Raw genomic sequence first — 14,363 nt, 5'->3', positions numbered from 1 at the left:
TTTGGTCATGATTTGGGACTTTAAAGTGCGCCCTATGGCCCGCAAAATACGGTACTTCAAATCTGCGGTTTAGTTAGGAAAGAGATCACTTTTTGGGGAGGAGGACATTCATATTTCCGCTGCCTTTTGTCTTATATACATTCATTTCCCTTATGAGGAAACATCCTGAATTAATGTGAAATGAGCACATTTTACTGCTTAATTGTCCTCACTTGTCTGGAGGAGAGCATCTTTAAAATAATGTTTCCCTTTACTTGAGTCTTCTCCACTGTATTCTTCAATGAGTGTTTTAGTTTTAGGAGCCCCCAAAGAACACATGAGTAGCCTGTGGGCTTGATCTAAAAATAGCTCATCAGTGATGAGATATATATTTATATATATATATATATATATATATATATATATATATATATACATAGTAACGTAATTCGTTATTTCAGAAGTGTGTACCTAACTTGTCGAACTTCACTTTAATCAGTGACCACGAAATAGCTCACAAACCTGCTCTAAACAAAAAAATTACTAAATTTTTCTTTGGTTTTAATAAGTGACCTCCAAACAATAGTTTTACCTTTTCAGTGCTTTGGTGCATTTTTCTCTCAAATGCAAAACTTCATCTCAAACTGAATCACAGATGCATATGCAATAAGAACTCCCCTTGTCTGCCCATTCTATACCTGTGAAATGGCTGTTTTGACAGGCAGCGCATATGGGCAATTTGCATATGATTGTGCTTGCAGAACCGCATGCTCACCTTGAATATTCATGTGTGCGCATTTGAAAGTTGAATGTGTCTGTGGGATGTTGAATTTAAGCTTTTTGAGTCATTTTTCCCCACTCACTCAACTCTGAATTATTTAAGATATTCAGGTTTTTGTTTCTCGTGCCATCCTGAATACAATTTGTAAATCCTGGCTTTTTCATCCATCTGCACTGTTTCTAAACATTTGCCAAACACGATTGGCTTTTCATTCCGCTATGCAGAGAAGTAATGTCATGCCACATCCACATTCACATCATGCATTGATACAGTGGACACAAAAAGTAGAGGTGGGCATACCATCAATACTTTTTTTTTATTGTTTATTTGAAAGGGACAATGCACATAAATGAACATTGGTTAAGCGGCTGGATGGATGGATGGATGGTACAATACCTGCGTAAATGTGCCAAAGTTAGCAATAGCTAGTTTACATTTGTAGTCCCTAGGCAGGTTACATAAAACAAGAAATTGAATAAATTTCTTGTTTTATGTAACCTGCCTCTCCACTGCTCCAAATATTTTTTGTTTTCTATCACATTCCTATCACATAGTTTGCTTTTGTCCTATGTAATGTTTGTGTGACTTTATTTCTTGCTGATGTAAATTTTTGTTTGTCTATGCTCATTACTGATTTCAGTGCCAGTCTAATGAGTTAGACGCTATTCTGAGTTTATGGTAAATGGGCTGTCACTTGTCTAGCACTCTTCTACCTTTGGTACTCAAAGTGCTTCACACTATTACCTCATGTACCAACTGATGACATACCATCAGGAGCAACTGTGGGTTCAGTATCTTTCTCAAGGGTAGTTTGACATGGTCATTATGGGACTGAACCCACAACATCTAGGTTAGCAAACAACAACATTCGAACCAGGCATTGATGATGGTGATAACCAAGTCTATGACAACCTGTATTGTCAATATTACAATTAATGTTCCAAACGAGCAACCCTCAGGCACATCCTCAGCTGATGCAGCAGGGGCAGTGGGAATGGAAGGTGCCGCTGGAGCTAAACCCAATTCCAAAAAACATTGCTGAAGCCATCACCGCTGGACTGGTGTGGGCAAAGCTGGTCTGACTCTCTGAAAGAACCATTGCCTTTTTCTAAGCCAGGGAGTCGGCAACCCCTGTCATATGAACATCTGTTGGCATCCTGACTTTGGGCAACTACTGGTGGGCCTCGAACGACAACTGAAGTTCCCCAGCCCCATTGCTGCCACCTCCCTGTGGCCAGAGATTGTCCTTGTGTCCGAGTCAAGCAAGCAAGCAAGCAGTGTTGCTGAAGTTGACGGTCCCTTGGGAACATCGATTGGAGGAAGATTTTGAGATATACTCTCCAAGTTTGCGGGACTGATCAGTGATTGTCTGCTACCTGTGTGGAGAGCAAGGTGTCTCTCACTAGAAGTCGGCTGCAGGGGGTACGCAATCCGTTCCTTGGCCATAGCCTTCAGTATTTTAGGCGTCAAGAGAGAGACAAAGAGGTGAGCCATGCACAGTACCACTGATGCGGCAGAGTGAGCCTCATAATGGGTGTGGCTCAAAAGACGAGAGCCCTGGAGTCATGCTACCTTGCCATCCGGACACAAGCCGGAGTCTGATCACCCTCAATTGGGTCACTTGGAGGAAGGTTGAATGATGTTGAAAGATCCAATGATTTCAGGAACATCACTAATGATGTGTCCAGTGGCATCAGTCCATGTAGGTACACACCAATCATTAAATGTTCAGTTGGTTCTCTTTTGGAGAACAAAACAATAATTGTCATTCGGAAGTGGGTTTGATAAGTAGGCAAAGGTTTTTTGATGGCAAGTGTCAGTATATGGAGTGGACATGCAGGGCCTGTCAACTTCAGCGGCGGTCATCCTTATTAAATATGGATTTCCAAGAACGGAACAAAACTGCTGAAAACTGATGGAAGGTCCGTTAATCCAGCGCTGACAGACACCAGTTTTGCTGATGAATGACAAATGGGAATCTTTGAAAAACTGACGGGCAAAGCGCTGACAAATTGATTTTTGTCAGTCATTGGAATCATCACTGACCGGGTCAGTAGGCCTACCATCTGTTACAGAGGTTTGCTGACGAATGTCGGTTACATGCGACGCATGTCTCGCGCTTATTTGGTGTCAGGCGTGAATACACCAGACTTCAAGCAAAGCAGAGGAGGGTCTCCTTGTCTTCCGCCAGAAAAAAAAAAGTTTGAACATCTTCAATCTGGTGAGCTACATGTGTTTGTGTTAACCCGCTAACTAAATCACGGTTCCCATTCTCCAATCTCGCTCCTTTTTAGGTCTTCCCGGTATTACGGTTCAACTGGCTTCCAGATTAATTCAGTCTCAGTTTCAGCTGTGGCCGTTAGGACAAAGTCAGTCCATTCATTTTATGTTTCCTGTCTGCTGATTTGTCGTGAGCAAAACTGGTAAATTCTTTAACAAAACACGTTGCAGCCAGTCGATTGTTGTAAATGAACCATTTGTTAAAGATGTGAAGTGGTCATTGATCAAGCAAATTTGCGATTGGGTGATTTGTCTCCTCTAGGTATCCATAGCAGAAACAGCAAAATATGTTATCTTCCAGTGGCGCATGACCCATCTAATATAATTAGCAATTACAAGACCTACAATTACATAAAAATGTATGTTACTGTGATAGAACATATTGTTTTTAATATTATTGAACATAATAGTGTTTTTTTTTTTTTTTTAATTAACAAATGAATGAATAAAAAAAATCTACACAATGTCCCTTTAATTATAAAATGAAAAAGATACCTCACAAATATCTATTGTTGTCTTTATGAAGGACCACTGATGATGTTTTTCATTGATTTTGGATTTGCCCATTCTGAAATAAATAATGGAAAGGTGATGAGCATTTTATTTCTGTGTGGATCCACACCTTCCCCTTTAATTTGAAAGTACGGTATATTCTTGGGGGGCGGCACGGTGGCCCAACTGGTTAGCATGATGGCCTCACAATGCAGAGGTCGTCGGTTTGATTCCAGCTCCGGCCTTCCTGTGTAGAATTGACATGTTCGCCCCATGCCTGCGTGGGTATCATCCGGGTACTCCAGTTTCCTCCCACATTCCAAAAACATGCATGGTAGGTCGATTGAACACTCTAAATTGGCCCTAGCTATGAGCGTGAGCGCGGATGGTTGTTCATCTTTGTATACCCTGCAATTGGCTGGCAACCAGTTCAGGGTGTCCCCCACCTACTGCCCGAAGATAGTTGGGATAGGCTCCAGGACCCCCGCGATCCTTGTGAGGAGAAGCGGTACAGATAATGCGTGGATGGATGGATGGTATATTCTTGGCCTCATTGACAATCCATTTGTGACAAATTGAAAATGTTTTACTATTTTCTTAAATGAGTGTTATTTTAAAGGGGAAGTTAACCCCAAAATGCTTTGCAATAATATGTTCAATGAGCCTTCACTATTCTAAACATACAATTGTAATTAATATCGTGTTTGTAGAATACGGGTTAAGCAGCAAAATCCACCAATTTTTAGTCACCTCATTGTCACTTTCTGTTGACTGATAATGACAACACAGTTACTGGGGGCTACGGTAACAATGCAATACAATACAGTATGCATAACTGACAGTAACATGTTGTGTTGGTGTTGTTATTTTACATTTAAAATATACATTTAGATTCCGTGTGATATAACTATCTCTTTGTAGTCCTGACATCGCTTTTAATTTCTACGTGCGCGTGCGTGTGTGTTCGTGTTAATGGGAGGGGGCCCAGTGAGAGTGAAGAGAGAGAACGAAAAAGAGAGAGCGAGGGTGGGGCGAGGAAAAACCGGCTAGCCCCTGCCATTGGCTGAGCTTGATGTGAGAGGGTGGGGTTTGTGGGGTAGTGGTGACGGTACGGCGCTGTCCTGAGGGCACAGCATACTGGATGTTTCAGTCCCAACATACCTTAGTGGTGCGACTATGAAGTGCGGTCTGCTAACCAGTCATCGGATGCCAAGTATGGAGTGAGCCAAACAGTGTTTTGGACAGCAGCGTCCACACTGCCCCTCGGTCCTAGCGTTTCATCCTGGGGGAAATCTGAATTTGAAGCCAGGCTCATGGTTCCAAGCTCTACAATTTTAGTCAAGCTCATCTCTTACTGTATCCGCGCACGTGCGTTTGTGTCTGTGTTATCTCAGGACAGTTTTATATTTGTGTCCATATCAGTATCCACACAGTTTGAGACTTGAAAACAATACAGCTCGCCCCTGAAGAGCGTTTTTCCTAAATTGAAATGGATATTTGAAACGCTGAGAACTTCTATGGAATAACCAAAAGGATCAACACTGGGGGAAACATCAGCAACAACAACGACGGGCAAAGGTGAGTTTTATAAATTATTAGTATTATTTTGATTGTTATATTTTTGTGTGTCATGTAGAGGAGCAGCCTCTTTCTGTTCGTCTTTCATTTGTGAAGATTTTGCTCAGACTTTCAGAGCGGATGAATCTGTGTTATGATGTGTGAAACAGGGGCGTCACTAGGTTTTATGGATAAAGTGGGCTGCGCCCCCAGGAGTACTGGATGTGAACAAATCCAGTTGCAATCGCCAGTTACTTGGTGGGTGGAAGCACTAAAGAAAGTCAGCAGTTTTTAAGGATAGTAAATTGTTTGGTTGATGGCTCTGTTGTGACTAGGGATGGGGAGTTTCTTTATATATATATATATATATATATATATATATATATATACATATATATATATATATATATATATATATATATATATATATATATATATATATATATATACATAAATATATATATTACAAAGCAATCCACTGCTGAGATCAACTGAAAGCTAACTAATTGGAACCAAATGTGTGTTCAGATATTCACTCTGACTCCCGTGCATTACTCAGAGAGGGTGTGTTCGGAGAGGTGGGGTGCGCTCTGCTCCCAATAATTCCCAAACGCACCGAGCACTGGCGCACCGTATCCCCAGAGCGCCAAGTGCATAGCGCTGTTTTTGGTGCACTGTGAACAGCCAAACAATGAATTTGACCAACGCTTGAAATTTCTGTACGGTCGGATTAAACCAGTGTGTGTTCTGAGATATTACTGAACGTGTTCCTAATTCGCAGCAACTCAATCACAGACGTCTTGCTTGGATGTGGATTTTTTTTCAAAAAGCAATCCTTTAGGGTTAAGTTTTTTGTTTTGTCCATCGCTACTACTACTATGCTACTACACTACTATTCCTGTGCTCTCTCCGCTCTCACCATGTTATTCCACCACGCCCACTCCTACAAGTCCTCATTTTCTTCTTCTTCAACATGACTCTTGCGTGATTACTAGTACTATTACTACTATATTGCTCATAATGATTGTCTGTCTATATATGTAAAATTATTCTCTGGTAACCGTTCAATGTGCCTTACTTCTCAGCCAGAGTCAACAGTGGTAGACTTTAGCTCACCAAAGACCCTGAGCAGTACTTAAATGCCTGAATGAGCATTATCTAATGACTGTACAATTTGCCCAATTCCTCCTCCACCTTTGCCTTTCTATCTTTCTCTTCCTGCTAATGGTTTTTCCATTAACCCCACATGATGGCTGTTAATATATTCACATCCTGTGGTCACAATGAGAAGTACCAAATGTGTTTGACCAAGCAGAAGGAGACTAAAGTGGGAGGCATGCTATTTGTTGACACAGATTAAATAACACCCATGCTGCATGCAGTTTTGTGTTTAATGGAAACTGTTGCCAGAGGGCTTAAATGTAACATTCTGGTTTTTTCTTGGTGTCTTGTTTGTTAAGTAACCCCTATTGAAAGCACTTGTTAGCTTTCCTTCCTGATTCTGATCTATAATGAATTGCGAAAGAAAACATGTAATTAGTATTATCGTGGTCTAAATCTGTTCAATCAGGATATATGTAAGTAAATAGTTGAGCATGTGTTGAGCGAATATATGCTGTACGTATATAATTTATATTCCGGGTCATTGTGAGATTTGAGAAAAACCGAGAGTCCCACATAGAGAACACAAGCAAAATCAACAGAATGATCCAAGCCAAGAGCTGAACCTAGAACTCTTTACTGTAAAACCAACATGCTCACTACACTGCGCTGCTTTATAGTACTAGTAAAAAAAAATAACACAGCAAAATCCCCGTGAAAATATGCCTCATCAGTCTCACAATGTTGAACTGTCAACATAAGCATTACAATATCACATATAGTGGTCCAGTCACTGATGGTGTAGTGGTACACTCCCCTGAGTTGTGTGTGGGTAGCGTGGGTTCAGTTCCCACTCAGTGACGGTGTCTTTGTCTGCCCTGTGACTGGCTGGCGACCAGTTCAGGGTGTAGTGCGCCTTTTGCCCGTAGTCAGCTGGGATAGGCTCCAGGACCCTCCCACGACCCTGTACAGGATAAGCGGTGTGGAAAATGACATGACATGACATATAGTGGTCCTTTGACATACGCGTGACCTGACTGATACTTTTTTGAGATACCAGCTATCGCTCAGCCAATTTTTTTCTTCTTTACTTGCAAGCAATTTGAGCTACAATATAATGGCAGCGGATTTCACAACAAAAAGCACTTTGGCTAATGGTGTACTATTGTCTGAAAAAGTGACGAAGTACTTGCTTCAAGATGTTTATTGCCCCTCCCAGTTGAAGTTTAGTTTAAAACTAAAAATAAAACATAGTATTACACAGTGTGTATTCAACCTTGTGATTATATGTATACAATATAGAGGTTATCCTTAAATCAATTTTTAGTTGAACTCAGGCGGTAATAACACATTCTGACAGAGGATTCAACAATACTCACGCATATATTATGTAATCCCGGAAAACATGACCCATATTATTACAGCTTGGTTGAGACGGTGCTTTTCTGTGTTTCATGATCAACTAACATGTAGTACAGTATTTGTCAGTGTGTATTATACTGTCTCCTGGTGGCCAATGTCTGCACACCAGAATAAGCAGCACAGTGGCCATTGAATTATCATGATGCACAAACCGTTTACATACCATTAAATTATTTTGTTCTTGTATGTTTTTTTTTGTAAGGTACAATTTTTCTTATGGAAAAAAGGTTACAACCAATTTTGTTTGTAATTTTTGGGGATTCGAGAGCACAATCATGGTATTTCCATCAACCCATCTATCCATCAATCCTTCCTTTCCAATCCTTGCTTATCCGGCGTCAGGCCGCGGAGGTTGCAGCTTCAGTAGGGGAGCCCAGACTTCCCTCTCCCCAGCCACGTCTTCCAGCTCTTACGAAGGGATACCCCGCCCGGTGTTCACAGACCATCCGGGAGAGATAGTGTTCTAGATCTTCCTCGGAGCCTCCTGCCGGTGGGAGATGTCTGAAACACCTCACCAGGGAGGCGTCAGGGAATGCATCCTAATCAGATGCCCGGGCCGACTCATCTGGCGCCACTCAATGTTGAGGAGCAGCGGCTCAACTTTCAGTCTTGGATGACTAAGCAGCTCACCCTATTTCTAAGGGAGAGTCCGGACACCCTGCAGAAGAAACTAATTTTGGCCGCTTGTATCCGGGATCTTATTCTCTCGGTCACAACCCACAGCTCGTGTCCGCAGGTGAGGGTAGGATCGTAGATCAACCAGTAAATCGGCAGCTTTGCTTTTCGGCTCAGCTTTTTCTTCAACACAGCATACAAGGTCCGCATTACAGCAGACGCTGCACCGATCCACCTGTCGATCTCACGCGCCATCCAACACTCATTTGTGAACTCGTGACTACAAAATACTTGAACTCCTCCACTTGGGGCAAGATCTCATCCCCTCCCCGCAGAGGGCACTCCACGCTTTTCTGACGGAGTGCCATGGTCTCTGATTTGGAGGCGCTGATTTTAATCCCAACCACTTCACACTCGGCTGTGAACCGCACCTCTGAGTGATGAAGGTCACTAACAGTATCACATCATCCGCACAAACAAAACCATTTGTGGCATTAGCGCCCCCACAGACAGGACAGGAGAGATTAAATACGGACGATGATGACGAGGTAAATCCATTATGTGCGTTCTTTTGAAATATCGATATTTAGCCGGCAGGCTATCGATTATTTATTGCGACAGTTAGCAACACTTTATTGCAATATCGATTTTTTTTCCCACCCCTACTCAGTACCCCGTACTCTCGGCGCGCCTCCCACAGAATTCCCCAAGGGTCCACAAAACATGTAGACTGGTTGGGCAAACTCCCATGCACATCCACTGTTAAACGGCTGGGATAAAAACCACACTGTTTTCAGTGTTCAATCAACCTACCCTGCATGTCTTTGGAATTTGGGAGGAAACACAGGCAAAGGGGAGCACATGCAATCCCCACACAGGAAGGCCGGGGTTGGAATCGAATCCACAACCTCTGTATTGTGAGGCTGACGTGCTAGCCAGTTGACCACCTTGCTACCCCACTGGGGAACAATTTAACCAAATTTCTAATGAATTCGATTTTTATGCAGATTAAAACAAATTTGCATGCGTATTCCTAATTTTTTTTTCACTTTTTTTTTCTCAGGTTCCCTTCCTTTAATTGTAGTAAGAAGAGCTGATTACAATTAGACTAATTTACAGTTATGTGGCAACCTGATATATATATTTTCTTTTTCCACTTCCTCCATTTATTTCATAAATGTATAAAAGAAGAAAAAAAATATAATATGAATACAAATGTTCTCCGATCTAGAACAAAATGGAGCAGAAAGAAGAAATAGTCTTATCTGCCCCATTTCTCCCCAGAATTATGTTTAAAAAAAGGAATTTATAACATCTACAGTAACAATACATTCACTTCACAAGTTACAAGTCAGATAATGCCATTAAACTTCAAAAGCACAATGACTCGTAATTCTTCCCAGTTCTAAAGACTGCTTTTTACTTTTTTTTGTTTGGTTTGTTCTCGATTTTACTTTGAATGTGGTTTGCAATTTCTTTCCTGAAAACATGACTATGAAAAGTGTCACAGACAACGACTTCCCAGCTGTGTTGTGTAAATATAATAAAGATGATGTTAAGTGAGATATCTTCAACTTAAAATAAGAATTTCCGCTTGTGAAGAACAGCTACTTTTCTAGTTATGGAGATTGTAAGTTCTCAAATTGATAATTTTCTCTTCATACTAGCTTCTTCATTTTGTGTGTCCAATCTCTCATAGTCTCAATACTGTAACGTGTTACTGGACTCATTACAAAAATTCAAGAGTAATTTGTTTAATTCTTCATCACCATCTCAATTAATATATTACTGTCATGCATTACTTTTGTAACGTGTTACTTCCAACGCTGTTAGCAAGTAGGAATCCACGTTTACCTTGTTGAGTCACAGTTGAGCGAGACATTTTATCCAAAGATCAAATTGCACCCAGTGCTTGTAAACTGGGACTCTCAGAGAAGTGTGAAGACATGGCGAGAGCATGTATGTCAATAACCTGATTAATATGTGCTTGGAATACCGAAGTGTGTAATGAACACAAAGTAAGCTAACCTTTGCGTGTTCGTTTATTTTAATAATTCAAACTCTTTATAGTCTAATCTTAATGCCAGAACTAGTAACTTGGTAGGAAATTCACCAATGTGAGACCAATAATTTAAATGTAATTAATAATGCTTGTAAATATTTCAAAGGGAAATTCAACTCAAATGTTGCTGTATATTTTGGTCACACCGCACACCGAACCAGATGACACACTTGCAGGCATGCAAAAAATTGATTCACATTGAAAGAGGCATGCAAATAGTGCTCCACCACTAGAGTTAGGGAATGGGGCCTTGTTCAAGGGCAACTCAAATTTAGCCAGCAAGCAGACTAGCGTCTCTCTCCAAAAAGTAGTTGCCAGTGTTTGCATTGACATATGACTTAGATTTTCAGTCACACAAATCACTTCAAAATCACACACCTTAATCAGGCAATTCAGATGATTAACTTCCATATTTGTCAATTTGTGACCATATCACACATCCGGCAACCGATCAGTAAAGGGGGGACAAATAATTGTGAAGCCGCTCAGGCTGTTATGTTCATGTACACCATTCAACACAATTTGAACGAGGGCGTTAGGATTATTTATTGTTCAAACATTCCTGTAATTGTGTTATTTCATATGTTGATAGTTTAACTTATTCTAAAAGATGAGCTTTTGGTGCATAAATACAAATGATACAAGTAAATAAAAACAAAATCTAAAAATTGTCAAACTATTCTGCAACATCCCCAAATACTTCAAATGTATGAATTCATGGTGCCTCCAAGGAAAATTTGAGTAGCCCGTGTAACTGTTCTCCCCAGTAATGGTATTTTTCTGGGAACGTTGTCAAAGTGGTCTTTTAAAAATGTTAAAATTGACCTTTTTCCCAAGTATTGTGAGAAATCATTAACGTGGTCAGTGTGTACACATAAATGAATGTAATTGATTGTTAACAATTACATATGATAATAACATTGCTTAACTTACTTTCAGCACATTTGTTACTTAGTCAGTACCAAGAAGAATTAACTCAAAGTAGTAGTACCTGAAGATCAAGGAGGTATTCATTCATTCACTCATTCATTTGTTGGAATTTATTTTCTGAGAGGTCTTCCAGACCTTTCAAGATATCACTTAGTGGAGGAGTTGGGGTGTTTAGTGCTGATGGCCTGTCCCCAACATTTAGCTCCTGAATAGTCTTTACCATTTAAAAGCCACAGTTGGTAGTGTCTAGCCGGGGGTGGGGAGATGTCTCCTGCAGGGCAGTGTGAATAGAGGATTAGGAAGAGGAGGTTTTGGCGTTGGGATGAAGAGTTGCATCCAGAAGAGGTGTTGGCTCTTTCCTGCACAGGGTCTTTTGTCCTTCTTTCATCGTAAGATGAGCTGTAATCATGCAGTTAGAGTGTCTGTTTGGCTGTTGGCTCACAGGAAGGGAAGGCGCGTTGAGCCGCTGGAGAGGATCGTAGTTCAATGGCTAGCCTTCAGAAACATAACGCATACTCATAGGGAAGGTGTCCTAGGATAAAATCTCCAATTGTTGTGTCTTATGTGTGAGTGTGGCTCCTGGACCATCTTGACTCCGCTGTGCATGTCTTGTATCAAATTTCAAAATCAAATTTGTTGTCTATAGCTTTACTGTGTATGTAGCAGATCTGCTTTATTGGTGCAGCGCAATGTGAAGTGCTGACCACACTATGTGTATGCTATATGTGCGTAGTGCAAAGTGGAGTGCAGATCATAAACAGTCTCTGGATGTCAACACATTTAAACTGAGTAATACATGAATAACATCCGGGAATAATATAAAACCAGTAAACACAATCATTTATCATTACTGTGCACAGTACATCTAGCTTCATTTGATAAATGCTTAACATCTTGCTAATGTTAATGATCAACATCCTGCCATGTAAATGTTTAAAATGCTTAAAATAACGCCACAAGTAAAATAGAATCATTCAATGGATGAAATGCATTGAGGGGAATAATTTTACTTTATTATAGAATATTGTATACAGTATTACATTTATATTTTTTTAAATTTATCGGCCGATTAATCTGTAACCTGTATTTCTTTCTGCCAAAATTAGGCATTGGCCTAAAAAAAAATTATAATAATTTCTGTCAGTCTCTGTTTTATATTCATTGTCATTTCTGTTTGAATAGTTTTTCAGTTGGATATGCACTGATTTTGTACACCACATTAGAAATTCTGACCATGACCATCATGCTTTCAGGACCAAAGTGAATACTCTAAATCTTGAGCAGTCTTCAACATCAAATTGTTGTCACTGTGCCCATTTGGCTGTACTTTAAAAGCTCAACTGACAGGAATTACATAGTTGGAAACCTAGCTCCTGCTGAAATACTGCATGATTGATGCATTCTTGATGAATCAGCAATTTTCCGTGTCATCTCTGTGTGATTGTGATGACATTTCTGATAAATGGCAAATGGAAAGAGCAACACCAGCAAAATCCTGCTTTTCTTCAGATGCTGAGTCATGGTGTGGGAAAGGAACTGACTGAGATAAAGAAGACTGAAGACAGGCTGTTAAATATTTCAGGAGGAGCAAGGTTTTTCAGAAGACAAAGAATTAGTTTTCCCTTTTGGAAATTTTGGTCTGTACTTGTTTCAGATGTTAATATATACTTAGATTATAATAGTACAAGCCAAGGGCTAAGTACTGTGTGGTCATGCATTATGCAGAATGGTTATTTTATGTAGGAAGAAAACTGCTCAGTTGTGTGTAAATGTAGTGTAATGGAGTAACCGCCTCCTTTACGATAACAGCTGTCCATTTTTGCCCCTTGAGATATTTGTACAAAATGTGTGGCTGTGTGGTGGGAAACCTAGGAGGTGTGAAAAAAATATATAGATAGTCCATATTGCTTTTTTCCGTTTGTTGGATAGTTATCATAATAAGAATCATCAGAATAATTTTTACTGCTCAAGTATGTAAAAACACACACGGATTTTGAGTGATTGAAGGATTTCTGCACAGAAGTACAGAGAGTCTTTAAAGAATAAGGATACTGCGGTAGTATAGAATAGCGTCCCGGTACAGCTTTTTTCACTTCCGATGCACAATCGATATTGCGGCCCTGAATGAGGCTTGTTCTTTGAAAGCATCCCAGACTTTGATTAATTCATTAATGATTTCAGAAAGAAAATGTCAATGGAATCATGATTTGCATGTTATCATGCAAGAAATAATAATGTAATATGCTCACATACATGTACTCCACTGTACCTAATGTGGAAAACACATAATCTCCATCTTGTCCTAATCACTTTTGCAAGAAATTGCATGCAGTAACGATGTCCCAGAATCACTTGTCTTTATGATGGTAAAGCTGTCAGTTTTGAGCGCACTCCCTTCTTTGTACTGCATTTAGAACACTATTTCTATTCATTCAACTATTGGTAAGAAAAAAAATATATATATATACCATTATATTATATATATATATATTTGGCCTCGCGTAAGTATAGGCGCGGATCGCAATGCTGTTTTGGAACAGAGAACTTTTTGGGAGACGTGCGAAGTTATGAAGGAATTTTAAGTAGGGTGTTGAAATTAAATCAACTGAAGTTCAGTTATATACTTATCGTTTGGTTTTCATGGTAATTTGGTAGCATGTCTCTTAATTATCTTTTGGTCGGAAAGTGTCATTTTAAAAAAAAAAAAATTATAAGCGTGTGTGCGCTGCCTCAGGTCTTCAGCATGCAGGCTCATCTCTCGATGCCCACATGCATACTGACCTGCTTATGTGTGTCATGGTGAGAGGTGGATATATACTTAGATGATACGTGGGTTTCTTGTGGTTTGGATTCCTGACTTCCTGTGTGTTTCAGGTATTAATAAATTCTCACTTTAGCTGGTTCACTGAAATTAAATTCACTTTCCAAACAGAGGTGTGGTGCCTGTTCGAATTTTTGTTCAGCTAAATTAAATCTAAACATTGTCAAAGAAGAACAACACTAAAAATGTCAACATAATCTCTTAAAACATATACACAAATACCTTTGCTTTCTGTAAATTTCATACTGGACTGAGGTCAAATATCAAGAGAGAAGTGGTGTCCGTGTGTAAATATCAAAGCAAAACCTCCCATGTTTACAATG

At 39.9% G+C, this 14,363-nt stretch overlaps 1 protein-coding gene across 1 annotated transcript in view; it reads left to right on the top strand.

Annotated features, from left to right (window-relative positions):
- Positions 1-4,688: 4,688 nt before the first annotated feature.
- Positions 4,689-14,363, top strand: part of large2 (LARGE xylosyl- and glucuronyltransferase 2) — a 51,727-nt gene continuing 42,052 nt past the window's right edge. The window contains exon 1 of the mRNA XM_088297051.1: positions 4,689-5,110. The gene's annotated coding sequence lies outside the window, so the exon portion shown is untranslated. The remainder of the gene's footprint in view (positions 5,111-14,363) is intronic.

The sequence above is a fragment of the Idiotropiscis lumnitzeri genome, chromosome 5 (assembly GCF_059441095.1).
Source record: "Idiotropiscis lumnitzeri isolate Australia: NSW breed Sydney's pygmy pipehorse chromosome 5, RoL_Ilum_1.0, whole genome shotgun sequence".
Classification (NCBI taxonomy): Eukaryota; Metazoa; Chordata; class Actinopteri; order Syngnathiformes; family Syngnathidae; genus Idiotropiscis; species Idiotropiscis lumnitzeri.
This window is presented reverse-complemented; position numbering and strand designations above follow the sequence as displayed.